The sequence below is a fragment of the Scylla paramamosain genome, chromosome 23, assembly GCF_035594125.1.
Source record: "Scylla paramamosain isolate STU-SP2022 chromosome 23, ASM3559412v1, whole genome shotgun sequence".
Classification (NCBI taxonomy): domain Eukaryota; kingdom Metazoa; phylum Arthropoda; class Malacostraca; order Decapoda; family Portunidae; genus Scylla; species Scylla paramamosain.
In genome coordinates, this window is record NC_087173.1 from 1,420,931 (window position 1) to 1,440,315 (window position 19,385).

The 19,385-nt window shown below is 42.8% G+C and overlaps 1 long non-coding RNA gene across 1 annotated transcript in view; it reads left to right on the top strand.

Annotated features, from left to right (window-relative positions):
- The first annotated feature begins 8,735 nt into the window (after nt 1-8,735).
- Nucleotides 8,736-19,385, top strand: part of LOC135111984 (uncharacterized) — a 34,950-nt gene continuing 24,300 nt past the window's right edge. Inside the window, exons 1-2 of the long non-coding RNA XR_010273960.1 lie at nt 8,736-8,948; nt 15,530-17,737. This is a non-coding gene — a long non-coding RNA (uncharacterized LOC135111984). The remainder of the gene's footprint in view (nt 8,949-15,529; nt 17,738-19,385) is intronic.

Below are 19,385 nucleotides of genomic sequence, written 5' to 3' on the forward strand. Positions count from 1 at the left end.
TTCACCGTCCCATTCGTAGTGTTGAAGTGTGTCAAGCTGAGCAATGAGAGGCTTGCGAGTGGCGACTGGGAGCTCGGAGGGCGGGGCGTGTTCTCTCTCTCTCTCTCTCTCTCTCTCTCTCTCTCTCTCTCTCTCTCTCTCTCTCTCTCTCTCTCTCTCTCAGACGAATTAATAAGAGGAAATTGAAGAGTAGTTCGTGAACATTTATCTATTTATTTATCTATCTATTTATCTATAGTCTCGTGCCACCCCCTTGCCACGCCTACGAAAGAGAGGATTGGAAGAGTGAGAGAGTGAGTGCGTGGGTTGCGCGGCCGTCAGGGAGTGTCACACCGCCTGTTGATTTTTAGTGAAATGAATATCCACAAATAGATCCAATTAACACGCTAATCTCTCTCTACTTTCCTTCCTCGTCCTCCTCCCACGCTCTGCTGTACCCCGCTCACCTGTGTATGTACCTGCCTGTGTACCTTACCTGTGTCTGTGTACCTTACTCACCTGTGTGTTTACATATAGGTTTGTGACGATACTGCAAATACACACACACACACACACACACACACACACACACACACACACACACACACACACACACACACACACACACACACACACACACACACACACACACACACACACACACACACACACACACACACACACACACACACACACACACACACACACACACACACACAATCAAAACCCCATACAGTAGCTGGAAACAATTACTTGGAATGAATATGTAACACCAACACACAAACGCATCCACATCTTACATATATACATACGTACATACATTCATAGTACTTGCACATGCATACAGACAGACACGTGCACCCACACCAATTACCTTAATCACCCACACGTATGTACACCTTGAAACTATCAGTAACCGCAACATGAACGTATCCTGTGGACCATACCAACCTTCCAACTCCATGCCTTACCTTCCTGCATGCCTCTCCACAATATACCCTTCTCTCTAACCTTCCCAACAGCACAAGCATTAAGAGCAGCACGGCACGTACCACAGCTCAAGCATACAAGGTCACGATAAGCTACCCAGGGTTCTCCTTAGTGTAGTGTGGTCCTGGGAATGAGAGGAAGGGCCCGTCTTGCATTGCTATTGGAGTCGAGGTCCGTAAGATGATATGAGATCGCAGCGTGGAAGTGGTTAAGTGAAGCATGGTAGGGAGTTTTGAGAGTGGCTGGAAGGGAGAGCAGATAGAGAGTTTATTCCTGGGAGAGGTGAAGGAGCTGTATGTAAAGTAAGAGCATTGTGTGTGACGAGAAAAAGTGATGAGAGTCTATTGTTACAAAGGGGGATATGTATATGAGAGTGAAGGCTTTGAATAGAAAGTAGGAGCAGACGGAAGAATGAGGGACATTTAAAGTTGTACTATGAAAGATCTGACGTTGCAGTGCTAATTTTTCGTGTATATAGCGAGAAGTAGAGCTAGATAGAGGAATGAGGGAATGTAAGGTAGTACTGTGAAAGATATTCGGTACTGAATCTTTGTGTAGCGCGCAAGAAATATACGTTATGTGAATATCGTTGTGAATAACGAAGAGTGAAGACTAAATAAAGAAAACTAAAGATAAACATTTGAAAAAAGTTCTTTATGTACAGAGGACAAGACAGATGTTAATCAGATACTAGTTTAACTATAACTATTCATTGAGTCAACTAGATATAAATATAAACCTAACTTTCTACACTGAGCAAAGAAGAAAAAGTTACGAATTGAGGAAAAATCTTGAAGTGGTACAGTGAGAAAGCTTATGGACTAAACCTTTTGAGCAGTAGCAGGAAATTCATAGCCGTTTGCTGAATATCGCTGCGAGCAAGACTGTATTTTAGGTAAAGGAGAAAAGATATGCGAGTTTAACAAGAATAGCATTGCCAGAGAGGAGGGCTGGGTGAGCGAAGGATGGAGTGGGAGTAGCTTTAAACTTTATAGAACGAGGACGGAGTGCAATACGAGAGGAATGTACGAGTTTCCTGAATAAGATTGCTAGCGTGGTACTGCTGGAGAGAAGGAATGGAGGGGAGGAGGAATCTGATATAACAGGATTCAAGAAGGAAGGTTTGGAGGGTAGGAGGGGAGGTGGAATCTTACATACCAAGGTTATACGTGATACTGAGAAAGAAGATGGTGTAAAGTAGTACTGGAAATGAAACAGTGAAAATAAAATAAGTTGATATAAAAAAAAATCGTAGAGAGAGTAAAGGAGTACTACAAGAAATGAAGCATTGAGAATAAATGTAGGTAAATAAAAGACTATACAAAGTAACACTAGGAATGAAACAGCATATATATGAATTAATAGGAAGGAAAGCAGATAAAATAAGAAGTTAGCAGTGAAGAAGTTAAATGTGTACGCAAAATATAGAATAATGCCAAGAATGAAGAAAAGATATACAATTTAACACAGACAAAATAACAATGAATAATATTAAAAAATAAGAAACAACGAGGATAAGTGATCAAAATCTTTCCAGTAAGAAGTATTAGCAATAGATGGGGAGATTACGAGTATACAGCGAGGCTCTCAGTGCGACAAGGAGGCAGATGGGAGATTAGGGAAAGCAGAACAGAGCAGAGCAGAGGAGAGCAGAGTTGAACAGAGCAATACCATGAGGAAGAAAACTTTACCGGTGCTAGATGTACAGATAAGGCAAGGCTGTTTTATATGTACTGAACAGCCGGGGACAGCCTCTATAAAGCAACAGGAGGACAAGAGGAGGTAGTGGGGAGGACAGATAGTGAAGTAAAGGTGGTGGAGGACAGTTGATGGAGGACAGTTGGTGGAAGATAGGAAGTGATAGAGGACAGGTAGTGGAGAGGACAGGTAATAGAGGACAATATTGGTGGATGACAGATAGTGAAGGAGAGGTGGTGGAGGACAGTTGGTGGAAGATAGGTGGTGATAGAAGACAGGTGGAAAGAACAGGTAGTGGATGAGGACAGGCGGAAGTGAAGCAGGACAGGTTATGATAGTGGAAGAGGACAGGCTTTGGTGGAGGACAGGTGGTGGAAGGCAGATGGTAAAAGGAGTGTTGGTGTGGAGGCAGAGGGGAGATAGCAACAGTTCACCTCACTTGGCCGCCAGGAAATGTTGGGAAAGAAAAAACTCGCACGTAGGAAAAACATTAATTAAAAAGAAAGCCTTGTGTTATTAAGTGTATGTCTGCTTTTTGTGGTTGTTAGCGGCAGGTGACAGAAAGATAATTATATACGTAAGACTTATAAGAATAAAACATTTGTACTTGAGAGAAAAAATAAATAAATAAAAGAAGACTGTACATAATTAGCATATCTTATTATTTTGCGTTATAATGGCGGAAACCGGTACGATAATTAAAAGACAATGCAACGGGAAGTACGGTGAGAAATAATGAAGTGTGAAAGTAAACTGTGCGTGGCGGCCGTTCAAGTGTATTTCTTTTTATTTTGCACTTCAAAAAGGTGGAGACGAGTGCGATAATCAATGACACATGTAAAAAAAGACATTTTGCCATAACGGGAAAGCTTCATGTAGGAAAGACATACGATACAGAGACTACAAGAGAGAGAGAGAGAGAGAGAGAGAGAGAGAGAGAGAGAGAGAGAGAGAGAGAGAGAGAGAGAGAGAGAGAATAGTGCAGTAATCATTGCTAAGCTTACACGACCAATACAGAATACGTACATTTAATCCCTTCCGTTACAAAAAAAAAAAAGAAAAAAAATTATACAAACATAGAAGTATTATTTAAACTGTTATGTATTTTTGGGCGTGCATGTTAATCGCTGCGGTAAATGACACATAAAAATAGGAGTTATCTATCCTAGCTTTCTTTTTAATATCACACGCGGGAAGTAAATGAAAAAAAGGTAGATAATTTTAATTCCTTTAATTTCACGGCTGAGGGAAGAGGAAAGAAATGAGACTGAACGGAACGCAGCCTCTCTCTCTCTCTCTCTCTCTCTCTCTCTCTCTCTCTCTCTCTCTCTCTCTCTCTCTCTCTCTCTCTCTCTCTCTCTCTCTCTCTCTCTCTCTCTCTCTCTCTCTCTCTCTCTCTCTCAAAAGACAGGAAGTGGCTCTAAAAACAAGCTTTTTCACCTGTAATGAAGAACTAGGGGACAACCTTTCCCATTCTCTCCTCCTCTTTCCTCCCTCCTCCTCCTCCTCCTCCTCCTCCTCCTCCTCCTCCTCCTCGCAGCACTATCTCCACCTGTTTCTTTCATCCTCTTCCAACATTTTTTTCTTTCGCCTTCATTATCTTTCTCCTCTTCCTGTTTATTTATTCATTTATGTATTTATTCTGTGCTCTCTCTCTCTCTCTCTCTCTCTCTCTCTCTCTCTCTCTCTCTCTCTCTCTCTCTCTCTCTCTCTCTCTCTCTCTCTCTCTCTCTCTCTCTCTCTCTCTCTCTCTCTCTCTCTCTCATCCTCTTTTCTTGCCATCCAACCTTCTTTTTTTTTTATCTTTTCCAATCTTCTTTCTTCCCTCTCTCTTCCTTTCTCTCATCCTCTTTCCGCCAAATTCCTCACTTATCTCTTTTCCTGTCCCCTCCTCTTCTATCATCTCTTCTCTCCTGTCCTCTCCTTTCTTCTGCTATCATCTCTTCTTTCCTCTCCTCTCCTCTCTTCTCTTATCTCCTCTCCTCTTTATCTTCTTTGATTTTACCCTTTTATTATCTTTCCTCTCCTCTCTTCCCTTTCTCCTCTCTCCTTTTTTTTTCTTCTTTCCTCGCTTTCTCTTCTGTCATCTTTCCTCTCGTGTCCTTTTTCTCTCCTCTCCTGCCCTTCTCTCACCTCGTTTCCTATCCTTTGTCATCACCTCTGCTCTCCTCGCTTCTCCTTTCCTTGACATCTCCTCCTCTTCTCTTCCATCACCTTACCTTTTTTTTTAATTTTTCGCCTTTCCTCATCTTTTATCTCTTCTCTCTTCTCTCTCCTCTCCCAGTTTGCAAGTTGAGCGCAGCGCCGCCTCGTCTCGCCTCACCTCGCTATCACCACACACTCCTTATCACTGGCACCTCACCTCAACACAGTAATTGCTTAGTGGGGCGACAAATAGCCACCTTGTCGCATCCCACACACCTTGTCACCTATGCCCGTTACCTTAATTGGCGATGCTGTGCTCTCCCCTCTTTCTCTGGCACGCTTCCTCTTCCTCCTCTTCTTGTCTCCCAGCTAGCATACCAGTACACGTTGGAGGAAAGGAAGGAGGGAAGGGTAGTGGCCAGGAAAGGTGGTGGAATAGAAGGGTTTGTGATGAGAGTGTGTGGGGGAATGTGATCTGAAGGGGAATTAATATTGTTATTGTTATTGTTGTTATTCTGCGGTTGGCTGGCTGGCAATTCTGTCCTGTGTGTGTGTGTGTGTGTGTGTGTGTGTGTGTGTGTGTGTGTGTGTGTACCTAGTGTAGAACAGTGTGATTGGGAGTTAAAGGTTTGTTATTACTACTACTACTACTACTACTACTACTACTACTACTACTACTACTACTACTACTACTACTACTACTACTACTACTGCTGCTGCTGCTACTACTAATACATTTTTCTTGAATTTATACATCATTATAAAATTTCTTCACCTTTTCCTCCTCCTCCTCCTCCTCCTCCTCCTCCTCTTCCTCCTCCTCGTGCTCAGTGCTAGAAGAAGTTTACCCATATATCTTCACTTTGCTCCTCCTCCTCCTCCTCCTCCTCCTCCTCCTCCTCCTCCTCCCTGCTCTCTCGTTTCCTCGTCCTTTCCTCCCTCCTTACCCTCCCTCCCTCCACCCTGACGCCTTTGACAGGAGGTCAGGGGGAGATCACCCTTAACACTTCTCTCTCTCTCTCTCTCTCTCTCTCTCTCTCTCTCTCTCTCTCTCTCTCTCTCTCTCTCTCTCTCTCTCTCTCTCTCTCTCTCTCTCTCTCTCTTTTGGGTTTGTGGTTTTTATGATTCTTTTTATGTTTTTACTAGAGTTTATCTTTTTTTTAAATGTTATGTTACGGTGGTTCTGGTTATGCTGATGGAGTGGCTGGCGATAGCTGCATCATTCACGCGTCGTTTGACCCTCGTGAATGCATTGCTTCTGTTTAATCTATTTGAGTCACGCTTGTGTGGTTTGGTTAGGAAAGAGAGAGAAAAAGAATGTTGCATAATTATGTATGCTTACCTACGTGTGCGTGTGTGTGTGTGTGTGTGTGTGTGTGTGTGTGTGTTAAACTCTGTTTAACGAGTGCAGGCGTGAGCGTGAACTATGCCGTTAAGTATTTGTACCTCGGGGTACGGTTCCCTGACTCTGCTGAGATGGATGATATTCTGAAACTGCTTGAAGCCTCGAGTGAATCAGTAGTAAATAAGTTTTCTATTTTCTGTGCCAGTAACACTCAGATACCATTTATTTACAAGAGAACACTGTTTCAGGCGAGTGATGAGTGCATTATTATACAGTTCAGAAACCGGTTGCTAAAGAAAACAAAAATATTGGAAAATAATACAATAAACTGGTAAAATATCTGCAGAGTGTTCGGGAAAATACGAGTATGAACCTGTGTATGATAAAGGCAGGTATCCTTGTAGTACAACACCTCGTTGAAAAAGAAAAGATTTAAGTTGTCTCGAAGAAAACATGAAACCATTGATATGGAACAACCGTACCATTTTGTATACAAACTGTGCAGAGAAGCAAGCACACCTGGTTTCCGTTTCATAGAAAGAGCATCCGTGAGGAGTAGTAATGAAGATCCATTAAATAGTGCCGAGACATGTTCGGGTAAAAGCAGCGAGTGCGACGAAATTTAGAACATACTCCTCAGAACTGAACCCATCAATGGCAGTGCACCAAGTGTGCCGCACAGAGCTTCATCCCAGATTAATAACGTGAATCATTCACCTAACTTAGACTCGTGTCTCACAATCTTAAGATAGAAGTAGGGAGGTGGCGCCGCACACCAGCAGGTCAACGCGTACATCAGTATGACGAACAACAGATACAGACAGAACATCATGTTATGATAAACTGTCCACTTTCTGCTCACTGCCGTGTACAGTTTCCCATGTTAGCCTTCACAAATATCAATGACCTGGTCAATGAGGACATTTATATAGGTGAATTAAGTATTTATGGATATCAAGTGCTTACTGTAATGTATACTTGAATTACAGTGTGTGTGTGTGTGTGTGTGTGTGTGTGCGCGCACTGTATCTGTAATTTTATGTACTTTTTGTTGTGGATCATGATATTGGAAGTGTACTTTACTGCTTATCACACACACCAAAAAAAAAAAAAAAAAAAAAAAAAAAACTTCCAAGTATCATCTATACATTCAATTAACAATATCACAAATCACAAATACATTCCCAAGAGAAAACATAAAAAAATTATTATCTTTTCTCTATAATTTCGTCAGCCAACTACTGCGGCTTCGTCAGGAGAGGATTGGTGAGGTGGTGACGGCAGGGGAACATAAGTTTGGGTGTTCTGGCGGCCGTGTGTCATCGTGGGCTTGACAGTGTGAGTGAGAAAGGGCAAAGGTGACCTGCCATCCTCCTGAAATATGGAGGATGGAGGGAGTGGTGAGGAAAGGGAGAGGAGCGAAGGACGGAAAGGGGGAGGACGAAGGAGGGAGAGGAATGTGGATGGTGAGGAGATGCTGGTGAAGGAGGGATGGTTAGAAGGAAGTTGGTGATAGGGAATAAGAGAAAAAATATAGAGAGAGGCGATGAAAGAGAGAACTGTGGATAGGGAGAGACGTGAAGGAAGAATTAGAAGGAAAATCGTGATAGAACTGAAGGAAGGAAGGAAGGAAGGAAGGAAGGAAAGGAAAAGAAAGAGAGAGAGAGAGAGAGAGAGAGAGAGAGAGAGAGAGAGAGAGAGAGAGAGAGAGAGGATGAGAGAGAAACTGTGGATATGGAAAAAGAGATGTAGGTGGAACGGTTGGAAGGAAGACGTGATGGGAGGGAAGGAAGGGAAGAGAAGGAGAGGATGAGAAAGACAAGAGTGGATAGGGAGGAAGAGAAGGTGAAGAAGGAACATTTAGAAGGAAGACGTTGATGGGAGAGAAGGGAAGAAAAGGAAGGGATAAGAGAGAGGAGAGTGGAGAGTGAGGAAGAGAAACTGTAGGAGGGATGGTTAGAAGGAAGACGTGATGGGAGGTAAGGGTGGGAAGGAAGGGGAGTGGTTTTTGCTCTTAGAGTGACACCAAATTCTATATATTTTGGAAGAGGAAAGTCAAGGTGGAAAGTTTGGATCGATCTTTTAGAGTTTTATTATACTGTTACTCTTCTCCTTTAACTTTTGTGGGTTTTGTTCTTGTACTACTACTACTACTACTACTACTACTGCTATTAATATCTCCTATAAGATGATCGACACACGCTCTCTCTCTCTCTCTCTCTCTCTCTCTCTCTCTCTCTCTCTCTCTCTCTCTCTCTCTCTCTCTCTCTCTCATATCAGTCGTAACATGTATACTGTAATAATCAGACTGCAGCGTCATAGTGAACTAGTAGTTGCTTAGTTACCAGGGTGTGGTGCCACTGGGTTGACATTAGCGGGGAGGAAATTGGGGGAGCCAGGAGCTATATTATAGGGAATCCAGGAATTATATCAGGGGATGAGAGGTGGGGAAGCTAGGAAATATATTGCGGGATGTGGGTGGGTGGGGAAGCTAGGATATTTATATTTTTTGACATATTATTTGATAACACGTCAACTTTTGCCGGCAGTCCGTGTGTTTGTGTGTGTGTGTGTGTGTGTACGGGGCGGGCAGAGGGACAGTGAGGATAGGTGGCGGTAGTGGTAGTGGTGGTGGTGGTGGCGCTGGGGTAGGAAGGGCGGCTCGAGTGTTTTGGTCGTCATTGATCAGTTTTGCCACACACACTTTAGAGACCAGTGTTTCCATATTCCCGGCAGCTTCTTCCTACATCAAACAACACCTAGCAGCATCAGAGAGACACGACTGCATAAGGTGAGTAGTGTGGTGCCAGCATTGCCTCAGTCAACCCTACCGCTTTCACCATAACCTTATACTCTAATTTCTAGGTATTTTCAGTTGTGTGGGTATTAGCAGTACTGCTAATATCTACACACGAGTCTGAAAATATCCAGAGAACACTGGGAATTGCGCCAAGTATTGCGGAGAGACACTTGAAGGCGGAAGGAAAGACTCGGTGGGGGTTCTGCGCTAGCTACAGGGTATTTCAGCTACTTATCTCAGCGTTATTATTCGATTTTTAGGATATTTTTATGGTTATTGATTTACTTTTTTAGGTTAGGTTTCTAGCTTTCATATCCGCTGGTCAGAAATGTCCACCATTGCCTGGTTTTGGTGTGACGAGAGAAAATTAGAGGTAAAATGGCAGCTTCCTCATCGACTGAGGTCGCCGGCAATGGCCGCCATGTTGGATTTCTACCTGTCCTCTCCTGTCGGTTCCAATATTTTTTAAATTTTTTCAAAGTTCTTAATATTGGCTGTAAGTGAGTTTCGATGGTTTCTAAAAATATTTAGTTGCTTTTAAAGATTTTTTCTTGCTTCTGTTCAGTAAATATGTTGGATTTGCTGTCGTTTTTTACGTAAATAAGGGCTGGGTTTTAGGTAGATATTTACGTAACCCGCTTAGGTTTTTTTTTATTTCAGGCTTTTATCAAGCTTTTATTGCTTCTAAAAATCGCTTATGATTTTTAGTGTTTTTTTGTTCTTGCTAAGCCAGAATGAGTGGGCTTTGCAATGGTTTTTAATGGTGTTTATGTTCCAACACTTTTTTTACACTTTTATTTTTTATTTGTTAACTTCTAGTTCTAGATAACTTTTAATTGTTTGAAAAGGTAGTTCATATTTTTATAAATTTTTCGTATTCCTGTAAAGTCAAAATGGGTGGACTTTTCAGTTGTTTTAATGGTATTGAAAGTTCCAACAATTTTTCCATATTTCATTTCGAAATTTTTTTAATACTACTAAGGCTGGAGGTCTTATGATATTGCGAATAATAATTAAAGTATTTGTCAAGTCATAATATATAAGGCAATCGAGCCTAGCTCCATTTTTTCTAAGGGTCAATTTCGAAATGAAATCCGTTAGCGAACGTAAGTAAACGTGACGTCATCAATAATGGCGTCATGGACCCGGGACGTTGCCCTCCAGTCTCTCTGCGTCAGCATTTAGCGCAATTTCTAGTGTTTTATGGATGTTTTGGTGTGTTTAGATGTGTTTTAAGGTACATGGAAGTAGTTTGGTCTTTGTTGGGTGTGTTTGGGGATGTTATGTGGTATTTTAAGTGTTTTGGTATGGTAGGGGGTTTCTTTTTGGGTGTTTTCGAGATGTTGTAGGCATTTACAGATGGGTATTGGTGGTGTCATGGTATAGGCTTTGTGCTTGAGGTAAGACGAAATATTCTAGGGGTTATCGGGAAGGAGCTGCGATATTAGAAGCATGTCAGGGGTGTTAATAATGTGTGTTGTGATACATGAAGCTATTACATGCAAGTGTGGGGGAACGTAGGGTTCTGGAGGGGGGTATTGAGGTGTAGGGGTATGAGAAGGGGTGTACCAGAGGCAGAAGAGGAAGGGATGAGAAGCTGGGGGATAAACAGAGGTACACAATAGATAGGCGTTAATTCACTTGTCGCGCAGTACGCGGCAAGCTTCCCCCTCTGCCTGGCCGCTGCGTGGTGGTGAGTGGTGGTCGTGGTGGTGATGGTGGAAAATGAAGGAATATTTAAATGAAAAGGAAGGAAATTGAGGAAAATAAGGTCGTATGTAGTAATAGTAGTAATGGTAACTGTAGTTGTAGTAGTAGTGGCTGTAGTATTAGTAGTTGTAGCAGCAGCAGCAGCATACTACTACTACTACTACTATTACTACTACTACTACTAGTACTACTACTACTACTACTACTACTACTACTACTACTACTACTACTACTACTACACCACCACCATCATCAGTACCACCAGCATCATCACTATCAGTATCATCGTCACCATTCTTGGCGCGTCACCGCAAGCGCCTGCCTCAGATAAGGTGTGACGGACAACGCCGAGATGTTTTGAATGAGTGAGTGTGTGTGTGTGTGTGTGTGTGTGTGTGTGTTATTTCCTGAAGTGACGGAGCGGAAAATTGAAACACCTGCCCTGTAAATGCCGACACGAGGAGCCAGTCAAGGTGTGTGTGTGTGTGTGTGTGTGTGTGTGTGTGTGTGTGTGTGTGTGTTCATGGTGTCAGGCTCTTTCATTGCGTGTTGATAAGGAAGTGATGCAGGAGATGGTAGTGGTTTGTAGTAGTAGTAGTAGTAGTAGTAGTAGTAGTAGTAATAATAGTAATGGTGATGGTGTATTTCGTTTTTAATTAAATCTCTCTCTCTCTCTCTCTCTCTCTCTCTCTCTCTCTCTCTCTCTCTCTCTCTCTCTCTCTCTCTCTCTCTCTCTCTCTCTCTCTCTCTCTCTCTCCTCTACTCTACTCTACTCTACTCTACTCTACTCTCCATTATCCCCATCCCCTTCATTCCTTAGTGAGTTTCTTTCTCTATTTATCTTCATCACCACTTTCCTCCTCCCTGTCAGTCGCTTGTGTCCTCTTCTTACTCCTCCCATTCCTCCTCCTCCTCCTGCTCCGTCCAATCAGTCCTCTTCTCCTTCTCACGCTCCTTCCCTCACGATCCCTCTCAATCTCTCCTCCATTTCTCTTCACTGCTACGTGTCCTGTCGTGATCTCTTCTTATCCTTCCAGCTTCCCCTCAGGCGCCCCTCGCTCCCTGGCAAAGGAAAGAAAGACGAAGGAGAGGAAAAAAAGTCGATCTAAAGAATAGTAATAGGGAAGACGAGGCGACGAAGGTGAAGGAGGAAGGGAAGTCGATAGGATGAGATGATGAGGCGACAATGAAGGAGCGGAGATGTGAGCGTGTTTTTTTTGTTTAGTTGGGGGTCTTTTTTTGTGTGTTCGTGTTTTATTATTGTTGTTGTTGTGTGTGTGTGTGTGTGTGTGTTGCTGTCACGTGGTTGGCATTTTGTTGTGTTGTTAAGTGTTCTTTGATTTCATTATCTTTTTGTTGGGTGAGAGAGGAAAAAAACTAGTATTATTTTTCTTGATTTTCAGTAAATATTGTGAATTTAAAAAGTAAAGTTACAGTGATCATTGTTACTATTCGTATTTTGCATTTACTTACTGTATATACGATTTCCTTACTCTCACCCTGCTTTTGTTTCCTTTTCTTTCTTGTTTTCGTTTCCATTCACAGTTTTCCTCCTTTCACATTTTCATAGTATCGTGTTATCTTCATTTTCCTCCTTCCCACTCTTCTCGTCTCGTACATTCCTCAAATTTCTTTTATCACCAGCAATTGTTTCTCTCCATTATTTTTTTTTCTTGATTGTAAAGTTTCTGGTTCTTTTTTCTTTTTTTTATTTCTTTTTGTATAGTTTGTTATTTTTCCTTTTTTCCCCTTGTGCTTCTCCCCGCGTGTGCAACAGAGAAGCTGATCGAACGAGGGACTCTCTCTCTCTCTCTCTCTCTCTCTCTCTCTCTCTCTCTCTCTCTCTCTCTCTCTCTCTCTCTCTCTCTCTCTCTCTCTCTCTCTCTCTGGTCTTTTATTTCTTTTATTTTCCTTTTGTGAGACTTCGTGGGATTGTTTCCATGTTTCTATCTGACTCAGTGTCTGTTTGACTGTCTGTGTGTTTGTCTTTCTGCCTGTTTGCTTGTCTGTTTGTGTTTGGAAAAATGTGTGTGTGTGTGTGTGTGTGTGTGTGTGTGTGTGTGTGTGTGTGTGTGTGTATGCATTTATGTCCACAAGTGTCTTTTATCTGTGTATCTGTCAGCATAAATCTCTCTCTCTCTCTCTCTCTCTCTCTCTCTCTCTCTCTCTCTCTCTCTCTCTCTCTCTCTCTCTCTCTCTCTCTCTCTCTCTCTCTCTCTCTCTCTCTCTCTCTCTCTCTCTCTCTCTCTCTCTCATTACAGTTGCAATCATCTCAATATTCCATACCGACGTCTTAAAAAGAAAACGAGCATAGCCAACAAAAACAATCACAATATCAGCAGAAAGACCAACAGAAAACGACACACACACACACACACACACACACACACACACACACACACACACACACACACACACACACACACACACACACACACACACACACACACACACACACACACACACACACACACACAAAGACAGCGGAATTCAAGAAAATGGAAATACACGCGAGAATTATTGAGCAGGGAAGCTTAAATAAAAATTATGGATCGCTACTTTAACATTATATACATTGACATAGGAAGAGGGAGGAGGAGGAGGAGGAGGAGGAGGAGGAGGAGGAGGAGGTCGTCGTGAGGTGTAGTTTCTATCTATATACCTTGAATCGTGTTTCCATTTGAGTAAGAGTCGTAATAGAAACTGAGCGAATTATTAGGAGGGACGGACAGGGAGAGGGATGGGACAGCGTCAGAGTAGCAAGACAGTTCTCACATCCGTCAAAGGGAGGTATTAACATTGTAGGTTACGGAGTCCAGGCTATTAGCACCGCAGCACTGGCGTCCCCCATCACACCGGCAGAGGTTATGATGCAGGTGTTTAGATGTGTTAGATATGTAGTGTATTTGGGTTTGTCTGGGTGTTGTAGGCTTGTGTTGTCTTGATAGAGGGTTAGAATTAGTGGTGTTACTACTTGTACTGCTACTACTACTACTACTACTACTGCTGCTACTACTACTACTACTACTACTACTACTACTACTACTACTACTACTACTACTACTACTACTACTACTGCTGCTACCGCTACTGCTACCGCTACTGCTACAATTGATCAGGGCATTTCATCTCGTTCACTTCAGGTCCTAACATTCCGGGGCTTCACCTCGTCCGTGTGTCGTGAGATCAAAGTCTATATAAAAGTCTTCCCGAAGGATCATCCCTTGTTCCTCGTCGGCGCTGTTGTCTGAATTTTGTATCGTATCTTTAATTTTCCTCGTGTCTCTCTCTCTCTCTCTCTCTCTCTCTCTCTCTCTCTCTCTCTCTCTCTCTCTCTCTCTCTCTCTCTCTCTCTCTCTGTGCTGTTAATTCCTATGGCGTTTTAACTTTTTTTACATTATGTAATGATATTTTAACTTTTTATTAACCTCTCTCTCTCTCTCTCTCTCTCTCTCTCTCTCTCTCTCTCTCTCTCTCTCTCTCTCTCTCTCTCTCTCTCTCTCTCTCTCTCTCTCCCCGCTTTTAACTTTTTACGGCATTGAATGATATTTTTTATTTTCTATTAAATTCTTTTATTTATTTTATTTCTATTTTTTTTTACTTTTTTTGGGTTCCATTAGTTCGTCATGGCGTGTTCCGTTGCCTCCATCTTCCATCACTGTCTCTAATTCATCTTTTTTGTCATTAGTCTTGCGTTTCCTCATCACGAATAATCTTATCTTTTATTTAATTTCCTGCATCGTCATGTCATGTTATCATTATTGCCGATCTAAATATGACACATTATCTCTTATCAGCTGATGCCTCGAGCCCGTGTTTGCTTAATTAATCTTTATTTATCCGTCACTGTCATCGCTCTCACCTGTTTCTGTGACATGGTGATGGTGTAACGATAAATTAGATATGGTATGGTATGGTATGGTATGGTGAGGTTATGTACAGTTAGTTTAAGTTGTTAGGTTATTAATATATGATATTATGATATTAATATATGGTACATTTAAACTTAGGTTCTGTTCTGCTTTATTCTGTTAGGTTAAGCTAGGTTAGGGAAGATTAGGTTAGATAAGGCTAGGTTATGAGTGGATATATAATTATAACAGTTATCGTTATGTCTCCTTAACGTAATGCAAGTCAGCTTACGTATGATAATGGAATATGAAGTATAGTTAGTAAAACTTAACTTTCTTCAGTTAAGGTTAAATTAGGTTAGGTCACTGTCACCGCCATCACGCGCTGCTCTGACGTACTGCTTGTATGCGTGTGAGTGGGCCATGGTTCGAATCCCGGATAGCCGAGGCGTGGCTGCTCGTCCATACCAATCGCGGCAATGAATGGGTCTAGAATAGGTCAGTGAACAGGGGAGTGGGTCGCTCCTCCGATCATTCAGTCCCGCAGCACTTAAAGCTAAACTCGACACGCAGGTCTTTGTTTCGACTCCCCTTACTAAAGAAAGAGATGGGACGTGTTTCTCTCACTTGAAGTATATATATGGACTTATGGATAAATGTGTCTGTTCTGTCTGAATTCCTGTAATATTTTTTTTTTTTTTACTTCTTCCTTCCATATGAAAAAAAAAGTAACGTTGCTTTGACTTGCTATTCTAAAGAAACAAATTACTTATATTCCTCTCAATTTCTTATTTCAAATCTTGAAATCTCTATACACTTAATAAAACAGATGTACTTATTCTGAACTTGTGTATTATTAAGTGACTGTTTATCTACTACTTCCTTCCATATCCAAAAAGGGACTGCACGCTTACTCCTTCCTTTCGTGTCAACAAATCAACGCCACACTACACGTGTTTAATAATATTAGCGTTTAGTCATTGTATGCTTAAATTGACCTTACCACTTCAGGAGCCTGTACTGGAGAATAATGCATATGGCGTGCGCTGCCTATCTGCCTTGCATCCCTTCCCTGCGTCCCTCAGTCATCATCCCTGCAGCCGTGAGACGCGTGCAGACAGCAGCTCACCGAGGCCCTAATGACTACAGGTCCCCTTGCCGCTAGCTGCTTCCATCTACCTCGTTCTGTACGCTGCATACGGCTCACTGTGTCTCCGTGTGTCCGTGGCTCCCCAATGCTGCACTGACTGCCGGGGAATTTATGAGGAGTGATTAAGGTTTGTGATGAGATGAGGGGAGGTGTGGCGCGCCCGAGTGTGCGGAGGGAGGGTAAGGGTTGGGGAAGTGATTTGTCTGTGGTAATGAGTGTGTTGCGATGAGTTGAGGTGTGTTGAAGTGCATTGTTGGTTGAGATGTGGTGTGTTTGTGTTGTGGTGAGATGTGGTGTGTTTGGGTGTGTCTGAGTGTGTTGTATTGTATGAGGATGTTAAATAAGTGCGTTGTGGTGATCTTGGGTGTGTTTGAGTGTGCTTTGGTGGTGTGAGGATGTTTTTTTCATGTATTAGTTGCTTTGGTGGTGTGAGGATGTTTCTTTCATGTATTAGTTGCGGTGTTGTGTGGTGCATCTGAGTGTATTGTATTGCGGCGGTGTGCTGTGATTTGATTAGTGTAGCGTCATGAAGTGCGGTGTGGTGTGAAGTTTCCCAGTAACATGCTTGGCGAGGATCAGCGTGCGTTAGAGTGAGCTGTTGTTAATTACTGCTTTGTTATGAAAAGTGACACGAGACTTGTAATGCCAAGCGTCCGATGTGTGGGAGTGCGATGACATGGAGAAAAAGTGTGTTAAATCCTTGTCACACGATCATTGGGTAAGTGTGGTGATTCTATACAAGAGTGGGGAATACGTGGAGACATCATGCAGACGTGCGGGACTGAGATCCGTATTCTGAACACTTGTGGCCGCACCTCCACTATTCAAAAGGCTCTAGTTTAAGTGACACGGGTTTTTTAAGGATGGTTTAGCTCTTTTTACGATTCTAGTGACAAGATTGGCAAGATTTCTACATTATTAACAGGAGAACACTCTTAAGAACCCAGTTAATCATCTCTGTGGCCTTGGAAAATAGTTGTTGAGAGAGCAGAGCGTTTCTGAATATGGACCTCAGTGAAGCACCACCATCCTTGCTCGAGTAGGTTCGTCAGTGATGTAAAACTCCAACTGAACCACGCTCCTCAGGGAAACTAGTGTGAGAGGCGTGCTTGACCCCCCACACTCGCCCACTGATCGAGTGACAAGGCCACTATGGCTGATTGCACTTGTGTATGACTTTTTTGATGTGCATTATAATGAAGTGTGGCGTGAGATTTGTGATGTGGAATGTCCGATGTGAAGGTTAGAGGTAATGTGAAGTACAGTGTCATGGTTGTGTTGTGAGATGTGAGGTTTCCAGGCTATGAGATTTAAGGTGTTTGTGAGGGAAGCAGCATTGCATTCTAAGATCTGAGCAGCGTTTGAGATGTAATCCATGGCTTAGACTGATTAAAAAATAAACAGGTTGGAAATGAAATGGCCCCGATTATCATCTAAATGTAATCCAGGAAACGAGCGTCACTAAATATGCATCTAATAGGCATAGATTTATTCCGCATTAGCAGCAATGCCATTGATAACTGAATTACCTGAGTTATAAGCAACGCATTGCATAATTACCTAAGGCAAACCTAATTTTACTGAGGATTCAGAAACGGAGAGAGAGAGAGAGAGAGAGAGAGAGAGAGAGAGAGAGGAGAGGAGAGGAGAGGAAAAGAGAGGAGAGGAGAGTGCACAATGCCTACCTCGGTAACAGGGTCGTCAGGTCACATAATTAGAACACCTTGTTTGTGCGATCGGCGGTGGGCCGTGCGTGACAAGCACAGCCCAGGTAATACACCCTTGTGAGTGTCTCGAGCAAGTGACGGTGCAGGGTAACAATGAGGAGGAGGAGAAGATGGTGGAGGACTAGGAGGAAGAGGAGGAGGAGGATAGGCCGGCGGGAGGGGCAGCGTGAGTGGAGGAGGAGTAGTGGTGGAGGGTCTCAGTGGTATGTTTGCGGGTGAAGCGAGCGGACGTGTTAGCTCCAAGCGCGCTCTCTATTTCTCTCTCTTCTGCTCCCTCTTACTCCGTTCCCAATAGCGGTCGCCAGTCCAAGAAGAGAGAGAGAGGGAGAGAGCCACGCTGTCGTAAGCATCGCCCCAGGATGTGTGTTCGCTCGTATGCCTCAGATTGGCACTACAGTGAAATACTTAAGTGGCACGCTATAGAAACTCGCTGAAAAGAGAATGTGTATAGATCCTGGCTCCTCTGTGTGTGTGTGTGTGTGTGTGTGTGTGTGTGTGATAATGTATAGAAGCTCAACATGTGGCAGTCTGTGTGCATATGTGTGTGTGTGTGTTTACATATGTCTGTGTGTGTGTATTTGTTTCCTACGTATGTGTGAATGTGCGGGAGCTCAACATTTGTGTGTGTGTGTGTGTGTGTGTGTGTGTGTCCCCAGGCAGTACACCTACGCCCTCGTCACGGGTAATTTGGTTAAGGTGTCACATGTGTGCTCAGGTGTGCCAGTGACGTCACAAGACACACCTTCCGTGACACTGACATGAATAAAGTACCGCACCTTAATTGGTCCCCAAAAAGGTGCAAATAAGCAAGTACATACACTACTACTACTACTACTACTACTACTACTACTACTACTACTACGCAAAGAAAAAGAGACACAGGAGATGCAGAAAATTTAAAAGGGAAGTGAAAAGTATCTTAGTGTTTCCTGATGGTTTCGTTCATTTGCACTTCAAGTCCGCGAGAATCTTCAAGTGTTACTGTAAATATATTTTTTTCTTCCCCTGCCGAAGGAAAGTTGAAGGGAGGAGGTTAGGTTGAGACCACGTGATCCTGAGGAAAGCTTCCCACTAAACTAGTTAAAGCTGACCACTTTGTGTGTGTGTGTGTGTGTGTTTGTGTGTGTGTGTGTATGTGTGTGTGTGTGTGTGTGTGTACTGAAAGGCATGGCGTGGGCAGACCTGTAGGAGAAAAACTAGGAGGAGGTGGAGGAGGAGGAGAGGAAGAACAGTCATGTAGTGCGTATATCCTCATCTTCTCCCTTCAGTTTCCTTTCGTCTTCAGATATCAAGTGACGAAAGGAAGGGAAGGGAAGAGGAGACAGGAGAACACTGCGTTGGGTTTCCCTCTCACTCACCTCTCACTACCATCCAGTTTTCCCCTCTTTCTGTCGATGGCAAGGGAGCAGTGGAGTAGTTTTCAGTCAGCCAGCGGAGTGATAGAGAGAGGGAGTGGGTGAGGGAGGGAGGGAGGGAGGGGAGGCAAGATCGTGTCCATGTATATATTCTTTTTAGTCTTACTGCCGTATTGCGTCCCCTCTGAACTGACGGAGAGGGATGGGGTTGTGGCGTGTATGAGGGGAGGAGGGGCAAACTGGCGAGCGCGCACACACACACACACACACACACACACACACACACACACACACACACACACACACACACACACACACACACACACACACCAATGAGATTTACATGGTTCGTTGCGGCTCAGAAGCTATCAATCACTGAATGAAATTAATCGAAATATCAATAAAGTCATGGGAAAAAAATAATAGTAAAAAAATGTTTTCTGATAGTTCCATACTACAGTTGTAAAATTCAGGGAAACAGGTAAAATTAATAGAGTGAAAAGATAAGCATAGAGTAAAATACAATGTACATAGAATATAGTGATAAATTTATTTACGCTGCTTGGAATAAATAAGAAAACGAATATAAATAAAAATAAATAAAGTAAGAGTTTAAAAGAAAAATAAAGATAATA